Genomic DNA, 13,948 nt, shown 5'->3' on the forward strand with positions numbered 1-13,948 from the left:
CCCCTAACATACACACTACAGTACCTTGTGAGGGTATGGTGTCCTCAGAACAGCAGGGTGTGGTGTTCTGGGTGCTGTAGCCACTGGAGCACTGCAGGGAGTCCCTGCTGGAGTGCTGGATATCCAGCTGCAACCCGCGGGGGCCAGGGCCAGCTCCTCATGGGCCTCCGCCTCCTCCTGCTGACACACATACATTAAGACATATTGCTTATACATGCAATATGGGCCCTATTCAGACTTGAGATAAGTTGCCTTAAAATAACAATTCCGCCACTTTTCAACCTCATGTTCATAACACCATACCACTGTCTACATGTCTGAAAACAGCGTGTTTCTATGATCTGTGGTTAAAAAGTTTAACTTTTAATGATGTCATCGGATAGAACTTTTTAACTTCAAACTTAGAAATATGCCATTTTCACATACAGTGCCTTGCGAAAGTATTCGGCCCCCTTGAACTTTGCGACCTTTTGCCACATTTCAGGCTTCAAACATAAAGATATAAAACTGTATTTTTTTGTGAAGAATCAACAACAAGTGGGACACAATCATGAAGTGGAACGACATTTATTGGATATTTCAAACTTTTTTAACAAACCAAAAACTGAAAAATTGGGCGTGCAAAATTATTTAGCCCCTTTACTTTCAGTGCAGCAAACTCTCTCCAGAAGTTCAGTGAGGATCTCTGAATGATCCAATGTTGACCTAAATGACTAATGATGGTAAATACAATCCACCTGTGTGTAATCAAGTCTCCGTATAAATGCACCCGCACTGTGATAGTCTCAGAGGTCCGTTAAAAGCGCAGAGAGCATCATGAAGAACAAGGAACACACCAGGCAGGTCCGAGATACTGTTGTGAAGAAGTTTAAAGCCGGATTTGGATACAAAAAGATTTCCCAAGCTTTAAACATCCCAAGGAGCACTGTGCAAGCGATAATATTGAAATGGAAGGAGTATCAGACCACTGCAAATCTACCAAGACCTGGCCGTCCCTCTAAACTTTCAGCTCATACAAGGAGAAGACTGATCAGAGATGCAGCCAGGAGGCCCATGATCACTCTGGATGAACTGCAGAGATCTACAGCTGAGGTGGGAGACTCTGTCCATAGGACAACAATCAGTCGTATATTGCACAAATCTGCCTTTATGGAAGAGTGGCAAGAAGAAAGCCATGTCTTAAAGACGTCCATAAAAAGTGTTGTTTAAAGTTTGCCACAAGCCACCTGGGAGACACACCAAACATGTGGAAGAAGGTGCTCTGGTCAGATGAAACCAAAATTGAACTTTTTGGCAATAATGCAAAACGTTATGTTTGGCGTAAAAGCAACACAGCTGAACACACCATCCCCACTGTCAAACATGGTGGTGGCAGCATCATGGTTTGGGCCTGCTTTTCTTCAGCAGGGACAGGGAAGATGGTTAAAATTGATGGGAAGATGGATGGAGCCAAATACAGGACCATTCTGGAAGAAAACCTGATGGAGTCTGCAAAAGACCTGAGACTGGGACGGAGATTTGTCTTCCAACAAGACAATGATCCAAAACATAAAGCAAAATCTACAATGGAATGGTTCAAAAATAAACATATCCAGGTGTTAGAATGGCCAAGTCAAAGTCCAGACCTGAATCCAATCGAGAATCTGTGGAAAGAACTGAAAACTGCTGTTCACAAATGCTCTCCATCCAACCTCACTGAGCTCGAGCTGTTTTGCAAGGAGGAATGGGAAAAAATGTCAGTCTCTCGATGTGCAAAACGCAGGCACCTAAATACTCTCAGACCATGAGAAACAAGATTGAACTCTTTGGCCTGAATGCCAAGCGTCATCTCTGAAGGAAACCTGCACCATCCCTACGGTGAAGCATGATGGTGGCAGCATCATGCTGTGGGGATGTTTTACAGTGGCAGGGACTGGGAGACTAGTCAGGATCGAGGGAAAGATGAACGGAGCACAGAGTACAGAGAAATCCTTGATGAAAACCTGCTCCAGAACGCTAAAGATCTCAGACTGGGGGCGAAGGTTCACCTCCCAAAAGGACAATGACACTAAGCACACAGCCAAGACGATGCAGGTGTGGCTTTGGGCCAAGTCTCTGAATGTCCTTGAGTGGCCCAACCAGAGCCCGGACTTGAAACCGATCAAACATCTCTGGAGAGACCTGAAAATAGCTGCGCAGCGACTCTTCCCACCCAACCTGACAGAGCTTGAGAAGATTTGTAGAGAAGAATGGGAGCAACTCCCAAAATGCAGGTGTGCCAAGCTTGTAGCTTCATACCAAAGAAGACTCAAGGCTGTAATCGCTGCCAAATGTGCTTCAACAAAGTACTGAGTAAAGGGTATGAATACTTATGTAAATGTGATATATCTGTGTTTTATTTTTAATACATTTGCAAAAATGTCTAAAAATCTGTTTTTGCTTTGTCATTATGGAGTATTGTGTGTAAATTGATGAGGGAAAAAACTATATAATCCATTTTAGAATAAGGCTGTAATGCAACAAAATGTGGAAAAAGTCAAGGGATCTGAAAACTTTCTGAATGCACTGTATATACTAAAAGCATATTTCACACCATACAGACAACGGCATTTAACAGTACAATAGACCTGGGTTAAATACTACATGAATACTATGTAAATATATTTTTTAAACTTAAGCTGTGCTTGATTGAGTTTTTCCTATAGTATACAGTAAATATTTGACATGTATAGAGCCCAGGTCTGTTGTACAATATAAACACATACATCGCATTCTAATGAAACATGATCATATATACTGTACAGCTCTACATTTGGGGTATTGGTATTAGTATCGGAAATTATGGGTGTAGCTATATCTTTGTATATTTTACCTTGGCTGTTGTGACTGCGTTGGTTCCCTTGGCTCTCTGGGGCTCATCCCCTGGTGTGGTGGCCTGGGGGCTGCTGGGATTTGGAGTCTCCCTCTTCTCCTTGGTCCTCCTCAGGGTGTTCACCATGGGCTGGTCATAGGGCCCTGGCTTGGCCCAGTCCTGCACAACACAGAAAGACAAAGCTCTTGAGCAAAGCCTACAAAGAATAGCTCTGCTCTGTTGTGTTCATTAAGCAGGAAACTGAAGAAAAAGGACAAACTGATTGTATAGCATTCATGCCTTTATGAATGACATATGACTTTATGCTGCATGACTGACTCCACATATAAATACTAGCATAATGTTACCAGAGTGTTTGCAATCTCTCTGTGATTCGAAACGTGTATCAGTGTCTGATCACCCACAGGGGAGACTGGAAGAGGAGAAAAAGAAGGAGAAAGAGGAGGCGGTTGATGACAGAATGGACGCACCTTCCAGGTGGGGACCTTGGAGGAGGGGATCATGCCCGGACCCAGGGCGCAATAGGGGGGGTAGTCCACCAGGAGGGCAGAACCTGGTCTCGACCATGCCCACACTGGGGAGGTGGGAGAGTAGGAGGGCGAGGCGAGGGGGGTGGAGGGGGAGGATGGAGGGAGGTCGGGGTAGACCTCCTGCATGCCCCCGCCTGACAGATAGAGGGCGGTGGATGGCCCGTGATGTTGATGATCGTGCCCGTTTGACAGCTGAATGTGAATGGAGGACAAAGTGACACAACAATGAGAAATTATAATTCAAAGGGGCGGCTGCTGGGAATTAAACAATAAGGTGAAAATAATGCACACGTCTGAAATCAGATGGAATCTAATTATAATATCAAATCATGGTAGCAGACACCTGTGTCACGTTCAGTTGGCACATTTTGAACCCAAGTGAAACGGAGAAGGTAGGCTACTACCTGAACTTAACCAATAAGAATGCTCCCGTGTTTAAGGCCGACTGAACATGACCCTGTTGTCTATGTGACAGGAATGAGGGAGGTTTGATCAACCAGCAAAACAGTGTACTTTATAATACTGCTCATGTATAGGGGAGTATGTACGTATCTGAGTGTCTAAGCGTGTGTGTGTTCACCTGTTCCACCCTAGTGCTGGAGCAGGTCTCCTTAGAGGAGGCAGGTGAGGAGGAGGACGAGGAGGAGGAGCAGCTGCCCTCACTGACAGGCTGGCAAGTCTCAGAGGCGGCCGAGGATGAAGAGCCAGAGGTCTACAGCAAAGCCGTGCAGCAGGACAGAGAGGGACACACACACACACAAATATATAAAGAAGCAGTTCAAAACAGACCGGCCACGAAGAGACGCGTAAAAAAGACAAGATGCACAGACGGAAGGACAGAGAAAAAAAGAACAGAAGAAAAACGTTATGGATTTGCAACCTCGACAAGAAGGAAAACATATCATACTGTATCATATAAAAGTATCATATAAAAACTATAAGCACTACAGCAAAGCATGAAAGTTCTGCATATAAGTGTGACTTGTGACACACTAAACGGCTAACAATATGCAGATGCAGAGATTACTATTATTAATAAAGTCCATTGTATAGTCATAGGTGCTTAGCAATGTTCCCTCCAAGCTGAGCACAGTAGCGCCGAGACTCCCGAGCAGCTTCCCCAGGACTGCTGCACAGGAGAGAAGCACGTGACTGAACTTCACAGAACTTTTCCTCTGTTAGTTAACACTATCAACGGTTCCCATTACTATGGCAATTGTGATCGAATGAACGCAATATTTGCCACTTTCAATAAAACATACCGAAACAAAAAAACTATGCAAGAGATGTTGTAGGCAGAACACATCGGAGTAGGATTCTATTACATTGACGGCATAAGCTATCAGAGCTGCAGTAGACCTATATGCAAATAGACCATTGCCATACAGTTGAAGTCGGAAGTTTACATACACTTAGGTTGGAGTCATTAACACTCGTTTTTCAACCACTCCACAAATTTCTTGTTAACAAACTACAGTTTTGGCTAGTCGGTTAGGACATCTACTTTGTGCATGACACAAGTAATTATTCCAACAATTGTTTACAGACAGATTATTTTACTTATAATTCACTGTATGACAATTCCAGTGGAAGTTTACATACACTAAGTTGCTGGAGGAAACAGGTACAAAATTATCTATATCCACAGTAAAACAAGTCCTGTATCAAAATAACCTGAAAGTCCGCTCAGCAAGGAAGAAGCCACTGCTCCAAAACCACCATAAAAAAGCCAGACTACGGTTTGCAACTGCACATGGGGACAAAGATCCAACTTTTTGGAGAAATGTCCTCTGGTTTGATGAAACAAAAATAGAACTGTTTGGCCATAATGACCATCGTTATGTTTGGAGGAAAAAGGGGAGGCTTGCAAGCCAAAGAACACCATCCCATCCGTGAAGCACAGGGGTGGCAGCATCATGTTGTGCGGGTGCTTTGCTGCAGGAGGGATTTTTCAAAATGTTATGGGATGCATTTTCTCCATTGTTTTTGATGGCAGGCCACTCTGATAGGCCTACATTATAATCAAATAGCCACAGTATTCGACTTGGCCACTGTTTAAACTGTCACTTAAAACAACAACTGTGCTTTTCAGCCATTAAAAGCCTTCCACATAGCACAGCATTTTAATGGTAATTAGATCTACATTGGGCATTGTTTGAGTTGAGCAGCTACAAAGCAGGCATATCTCCAGCCACCTGAGACCACACAAGCTTGACCTAACACTGTAGTTGTCATACAGGTATACAGTACATAAGGCCTTTACATGATCTATGTACAGTGACTAAACACACTTTGTGTGTGTGTGTGTGTGTGTGTGTGTGTGTGTGTGTGTGTGTGTGTGTGTGTGTGTGTGTGTGTGTGTGTGTGTGTGTGTAATCAATCAGACCCAGCTGTCTGTTGGGCTAGCTCCCAGCTGCTCACCCCTGTGGCTCTACTGGTCTAATGTAATGTAATGGGGGTGTGACTGAGGATGACTCATCGAGATCTATCTGCACAGTATCCCACAGCGACGCCACCACTGCTGTCTCTAATGATCCCCGTTACCTAGCAACCTGGGAGGATTCTCTCTGACCAGTAACAAAGCCCAGGTGGAGAGAGTGAAGTGTCGGTTGGAATACAATGTCTCTGTTACCGTCTGTGTGTGTGTGCATATGTTTTAGTTCATATGTTACTTCTTCAGAGTGAGTTTAGGGTTTCTGTAATATGTCTGTTTGAGGGGTGTAGATAAAGCAGTCATAACATCAAAAGTAGGGTCGACCACACCCCCATTCACATCGACGGGGCTGAAGTGGAACGGGTCGAGAGTTTCAAGTTCCTTGGTGTCCACCTCACCAACAAACTATCATGGTCCAAAAACACCAAGAAAGTTGTGAAGAGCGCATGACAACGCCTATTCCCCCATGGTCACTTTACCCCTACCTACATGAACAAATTACCTCGACTAACCAGTACCCCCTGTATATAGCCTCGTTATTGTTATTTTATTGTGTTACTTAAATAAATAAATAAATGTATGAGTAAATATTTTCTTTACTCGATTTCTTGAACTGCATTGTTGGTTAACCTTTTTGGGATAGGGGGCAGCATTTTCACTTTTGGATGAATAGCGGGCCCAGAGTGAACTGCCTCCTACTCTGTCTCAGATGCTAATATATGCATGTTATTATTAGTATTGGATAGAAAACACTCTGAAGTTTCTAAAACTGTTTGAATGATGTCTGTGAATATAACAGAACTCATATGGCAGGCGAAAACCTGAGAAAATCCAACCAGGAAGTGGGACATCTGAGGTTTGTAGTTTTTCAAAGCTTGGCCTACCAAATACACATTGAGATATGGATAAAGTTGCACTTCCTACGGCTTCCACTAGATGTCAACCGTCTTTGGAAACTTGAATGAGGATTCTACTATAAAGGAGGTGCTCATGAGACCTTTTTGAGTCAGTGGTCTGGCAGAGAGCCTTGGTCTCATGACGCGCGCTCCCGACAGAGTTACCTCTCGTTCCAGTGCTTTTCTGAAGACAAAGGAATTCTCCGGTTGGAACATTATTGATGTTTTATGTTTAACACATCCTAAAGATTGATTCCATACATCGTTTGACATGTTTCTAAAGGACTGTAACGGAACATTTCAAGTTTTTGTCTGGACGAAGTGCCTGCGCATCATGAAGATGGATTACTGGTCTGAACACGCTAACAACAAGTGGCTATTTGGACATAAATGATGGAACTTTATGGAACAAATCAGTCATTTATTGTCGAACTGGGATTCCTGAGAGTGCATTCTGATGAAGATCATCAAAGGTAAGTGAATATTTATGGTGTTGTTTCTAACTTTGTTGACTCCAAAATGGCGGATATTCCTCTGGCTGTTTTGGATTCTGAGCGCCGTTCTCAGATTATGCTTTTTCCGTAATGTTTTTTTAAAATCTGACACAGCGGTTGCATTAAGGAGAAGTCTATCTTTAATTCTGTGAATAACACTTTTATCAATGTTTATTATGAGTATTTCTGCAAAATCACCAGATGTTTTGGAATCAAAACATTACTGCATGTAAGGCACCAATGTAAACTGAGATTTTTGGATATAAATATGCACATTATCGAACAAAACATACATGTATTATGTAACATGATGTCCTATGAGTGTCATCTGATGAAGATCATCAAAGGTTAGTGATTCATTTTATCTATATTTCTGCTTTTTGTGACTTCTATCTTTGGCTGGGAAAATGGATGTGTTTTTTCGACTTGGCTATGACCTAACATAATCATATGTTGTGCTTTTGCTGTAAAGCATTTTTGAAATCAGACACGATGGGTAGATTAACAAGATGTTTATCTTTCATTTGCTGTATTGGACTTGTTAATGTGTGAAAGTTACATATTTCTAAAAAATATTTTTGAATTTCGCTCACTGCCTTTTCAGCGGAATGTTGTCGAGGGGTTCCGCCCTAGAAAGGTTAAGGGCTTGTAAGTAAGCTTTTCACGGTACGTTCTACACCTGTAGACAAATACAATTTGATTTGATTTGAATATGACCAGAGCCATAATTATTGTCACCATAAGTTCCTGTTCTCAGGCTCGTCTCTCTGTAGTACCTGTGGGTTGGTGTCAGAGGGCATGGGCGAGGGAGACTTGGACTGATAGGCATCCTGGGAGATGAAGCCAGAGTCATGGGAGGAGACACTGGAGAGGCGGGCGGGGCCTTGCTGAGGGATGGCGGAGCTCCGGTAGCGGTAGTGGGAGGTGGGGGAGTGGCAGTGAGAGCCGCTGGAGCGAGAGTCGCTGCTGTTGACGCTGTTCAGACTACTGCGAGAGATGAGGAGAGAACACAGTCATTTGGTTACTACGGATATTGGTAACTGGTTCTCAACTGTCTTAACTAAGTAAATAGATAAATAAATATTGAGTCAAAACAATATTTACGGCTTTCCGATTTTTTATCGGTTTACAAACCAGCTAAAATGTATCCAACCTTCCAGGAGAGCCAATGGTTTTCTACTGAAAGACTGTTACTAGGCACATTGCAAACAGCTACCGTTTGAATATGTTACAGCACCAGTCACAAGCAGAGGTTGCTAACAAGCTTGCCTGGGAAACAAATTGGATGGTCTCTCTGGCCCTAGTGCCTCACACAACAGGCCACCTCGAAAATCATTGATCATTAACTCGTTCATTTCGGAGAGGCCACTGCGGCCTCACATTTGTAAACATCCCAATTATGGCAATAATGCCAAAGCTTCAGTTCCAGCTCCGATCCATCAGATGACGGAGGAGGACTGATGCTAGGCTGATGCGTCACTCCCAGTCACTACTATCAGCGGAGAGGTTTTTGGTGTAGTGGTGATTATTGGGCATGCTCACTAACCTGCACATGCTGGACTTCCTGGATGCTATGGTGCTGGGGGAGGAAGGAGGGGTATGGTAGGACCAGCTGCTCTCAGATCCCTTCAGGTCCAGAATGACCTGGGAGGAAGAACGTCACAACAAGACAATTTTTAAACCAGACATCTTGTAAAAAAAAAGCAATTGGCAGCCCTATTTCTACAGGGAAATAGAGGTATTTACCAATGCACCTCCAATCATGTGAATCAGTAACACAGGAACACTTACAGATATCCAGAACACGAGTGTAATATGCAAGAAGAGGATTATTAGCCCTGTCCTGAGAGTGCGGACCAAATCACTGACCTGCTCGCTGGCGGGGGGCAGCTTGTGCGGGTCCATGGTCAGAGCCTTCAGGTCGTCAGTGAGGGTCTGCAGGTGAGTGATCTCCCCCAGCATGGACATCTCCTCTTCCTGATGAACAAGAAAGGCAGGTTGGTGTAAGGGCTTGTGCTAACTTATAATTGTGGTATACACTTCAAATTTGAGCTTGTTCTCCATCGACTCAATAGTTCTACTTTTAGACTTCAGTGATTTGAAGCAGGTCATCCCTCTAATGGGATTTTTCTGAATCTCTTTGGAGAGCAATATTCAATGGCAATAGAACAACTTAAAATAGATTACATTCATCACGTTCACAGGTGCAGAGGAGAAGTAAACTGACCAGCATGGACTAGCACAGATTGTGTATACTTACAGAATAAACATTTACTAACAAATGCAACACTTGGGTACACAAACACCTTCATTAAAAAAAAATCTCAAAATAGTTCACTTTAAAAGGATGAGATGGTTGTTTGGACCGTGTGCACTGTATATTAACATACATAACAAAGACGCTATTTGCTGGAACTCATTTGTTAGAACAACATGATTGGTTAGAATATGTTGAAACAATTGTGTTCGCAGATTCTACTTCATTTCTACATATTTTCTTCGGCCCAGCAAACCCAAACAAACGACCTGTGTTTGACAACACAGGCTGTTGGTGGGGACTCACCACGACGGGCCTCAGCATGGAGACGAAGGTGCAGAAGCGGCTCCGCTCCTCCACCAGGGCCTTCCTGACCGCCTGCTTCTCTGTCTCCTCCAGAAGCAGGTACTTATCACTGATGTCCTGCATGGCATTGTCCAGCTGGGGCTGGATGTCCCCCCGGCCTGCGGCACACACACACACACACACACACACACACACACACACACACACACACACACACACACACACACACACACACACACACACCACCTTTGTTAGTTTGATCCTAATTTAGGGTTAAGACAAGGTCTATCTGAGTACACAGCAAAATAAACTATTTTCAGTCTCAAGCCAGATGTTTATGACCGAAAGAATTCTGAGGTGAAAACAGGACGAAAAGTCACCAATGTCTTTTATAGATATGTTTTAATTCAATTGTTGTGGTTTTCAGTTGTCACCATCATCCTCAGATATATAGTTATATAGATATAACCATCACCACAGTCCCAACCATCTTTGTAATTACAATTCCAACCAATCCCTTGTACTACATCACGCTTAATCTTTTGATCACTAATTTATATCTATGAGCGCAATCCTCACAGTACTATCTCAAGCACCAATCAAATCATGCTGTGGAACCGGTTGGTGTTTACATCAGGGTCACACCCTCACAATATTACACAAGCTCAGCATTCAGGAACACAGTGAAGAACCACAGCCCTAGGCAAGGTACACAGAGTTAAAGCAGGATATTGTCCCCCCCCATTGAAGTGCACTTATGTAACGCAAAACAGTGCATTGTTCTGAGTTTGGGCATTTTACCCTCTCAAAATCAACGACTTAATTGTATTAAAACTGTCTTTGGTTTTACTGACATTCTAAAATCTAGATGAGTCATAACAATGAATAAAAAAAAGTGTTGGAATTCTCTTTCTTATTGGTCTATTAACTAATGTACAACGCACAATCAAAGTAGATTAAGTATCATGGTGTGCTAAAAGAATACAACTGTTGTCTGAACTGGTAAAGAAACGTTCAGTAATCTCCTCTGTAGGTTTTTAGGGACGTAAACATGCAATTAAAATGTTTCATTTCTCAGAAGAGCCAGTACTAGTTATGTGGTTAAGGCTAGATAGATGGAGGCCCTTCTTATTTTCCAGGGAAAGCACTGCAACGGAATTCCTTAAAGGGACACAGAACCAACATTTGGATCACATTCGGCATGTTGATGCTCTCCATTGCTCTCATTACACTCATAGGAATGCACTGGGGGAGTTTCCCTGCACTATTTAATAGGCGAAGAAGACTATTGGACCAGAGTGCTCTGACCACATTTGAGGTTCCTCAGGGGTCAGTTCTCGGTCCTGTTTGTTTTGTCTTACGGGCGGGTTTGAAGGTGGAAATCAAACTATTTTGACGGTCAGGATAATATGGTCTTGTATACAATCATAACAGGCATTTTATGCAACTAAAACAGACTGGTTCATGAGGCAGATGTCTTGTTTTTTCATGTGTATGGTGAATGCATGCCAGGGAGTACCATTCATAATGTTTTAGCATTCTATAACATTGAATATAACATTGGAAACCTCTACAAACATGAACGATATATGTCTAAAATCTACAAATTCTGTAAACAGGTATATCACAATACAAGCTGTACTTGGTTTCATAACAGGCAGAACATGGTGAGGGTGAGACATAGTGCAGGAGTCAGATCAAAACATAACTCTAAACAACAAGAGGTTGAAAAGTGCTCACAAGTCTATATCATATCAGAGCTGTCAGAGAAGAGACCCTGATTGTTGGCTGTGACTGTGCAATACAGAAATGGCTCCTTTAAAAGTGGTTTTAGTGGAGATCTACAGGTAACTTCCAAAATAAACACTTGAGTAAATGAGGGACACAAAGTATATTGAAAGCAGGTGCTCCCAAACAGGTGTGGCTCCTGAGGTAATTAAGCAATTAACATCCCATCATGCTTAGGGTGTATAAAAATGCCCAGTTGCCCATTATTTTGGCTAGCATGGCTAGAAGAAGAGATCTCAGAGACTTTGAAAGAGGGGTCTCAAAGAAGCATACGGTGTGTGCGTGCGTAGCAGGAAATATGTCTGGAATTTTCCAAAGGACTTCTGGATTTCAATTAGATGTAAACAAACCACCACCAAAGTACTGTAGCATATAAACACTGCTCACTATGTAAGATAGTGAGCGAAGGCCAGTTTTGAGAATGTGTGTGTGTGTGTGTGTGTGTGTGTCAGTCACCAGATCTCAACCCAATTGAACCCTTATGCAATATTCTGGAGCTGTGCCTTAGATATTTTTTCCATCAACAAAACCCCAAATGATGGAATTTCTCATGAAAGAATGGTGTCGCATCCCTCCAATAGAGTTCCAGACACTTGTAGAGTCTTTGCCAATGTGCATTGACGCTGTTTAGGCAGCTTGTGGTGGCCCAACACCCTATTAAGACACTATGTTGGTGTTTCCTTTATTTTGGCAGTTACCTGTATATTGGAGCCAGACAGATAATGAATTCCACAATTATTTAGTGATGCTGCCCCATTCCTGATCTCCCCTGATGATACAAAATTAAGCTGCAGCGAAAAGCCAAAGGGAGTCAGTGAGGTATATTTGGAAGCAGACCAAACTCATGACACAGTGAGGGTTGTGGGTGGGGGGAGGGGACCTCAGGGGAGACTGGAAGAAGAAGAGAAGTAGGGACGAGGAACTATTTTGGGCATTCAGGAGATTTTTAACCCTTGAGTGAGGAATGTGACCTCACAATATGAAACAAACCAGTAGACAATGTGACAGGGAACGGTGACGAGACCACACACAGGTGGGAAAGGTCAACGGCGGTCAACAGGTCAACAGAGAACCGTGACACAAAGGGAGCTACAGGGGGCAGCGACTTACCGAACACGTCAGCTGGAAAGAACAGGGGCGTGATCAGATGCAACAATGGCAGTTGGAGTAGAAAGGAAAAATCTCAGTCAGTTTAGACCCAGGAAAAGGAGACCTGTTCTTAAATAGCTACAGGTTGCAGAATTGACACATATCCTTACTAACTTATGCATTGCAGAATACATTAGATGTTTGGCCCAATCGTAAAGATATAAGGTCTGTAATAAAATCCAATGGATTGTTATTTGCACAATATAGTCCCTCCTTAAATCCAGACAGATAACTTCCCAAAAAGAACTGTATCTTCTGCCTCTCATCCCATAACTATTCTGACCCTTTGCCCTGTCACCTGGGACAGTATGAGATGTGTCTTGGTAGAATTCAGTATCAACACTTTTGTCTCCTCCCTCCACCACCAAATCGGATTTACCTTCAAAGTCAAAGTCACAGAGAGCCTGGTTCCAGTCATAAGCAGTCCAAACCAGACACCAGGCATCCTCATAGTCACCATAAGCAGTCCAAACCAGACACCAGGCATCCTCATAGTCACTATAAGCAGTCCAAACCAGACTCCAGGCATCCTTATAGTCATCATAAGCAGTCCAAACCAGACACCAGGCATCATCATTGTCACCATAAGCAGTCCAAACCAGACACCAGGCATCCTCATTGTCACCATAAGCAGTCCAAACCAGACACCAGGCATCCTCAGTCACCATAAACAGTCCAAACCAGACACCAGGCATCCTCAGTCACCATAAGCAGTCCAAACCAGACACCAGGCATTCTCAGTCCCCATAAGCAGTCCAAACCAGACACCAGGCATCCTCATAGTCACCATAAGCAGTCCAAACCAGACACCAGGCATCCTCACAGTCACCATAAGCAGTCCAAATCAGACACCAGGCATCCTCAGTCACCATAAGCAGTCCAAACCAGACACCAGGCATCCTCAGAGTCACCATAAGCAGTCCAAACCAGACACCAGGCATCCTCAGTCACCATAAGCAGTCTAAACCAGACACCAGGCATCCTCAGTCACCATAAACAGTCCAAACCAGACACCAGGCATCCTCAGTCACCATAATCAGTCCAAACTAGACACCTGGCATCCTCATCGTCACAATAAGCAGTCCAAACAAGACACCAGGCATCCTCATTGTCACCATAAGCAGTCCAAACCAGACACCAGGCATCCTCATTGTCACCATAAGCAGTCCAAACCAGACACCAGGCATCCTCAGTCACCATAAGCAGTCCAAACCAGACACCAGGCATCCTCAGTCACCATAAG

The 13,948-nt window shown here is 43.4% G+C and overlaps 1 pseudogene; it reads right to left on the minus strand.

The window, feature by feature from the left end:
* Positions 1 to 13,948, minus strand: part of LOC139392226 (protein MTSS 1-like) — an 85,996-nt pseudogene that overhangs the window by 1,011 nt on the left and 71,037 nt on the right.

Source organism: Oncorhynchus clarkii, chromosome 32, assembly GCF_045791955.1.
Source record: "Oncorhynchus clarkii lewisi isolate Uvic-CL-2024 chromosome 32, UVic_Ocla_1.0, whole genome shotgun sequence".
NCBI lineage: Eukaryota > Metazoa > Chordata > Actinopteri > Salmoniformes > Salmonidae > Oncorhynchus > Oncorhynchus clarkii.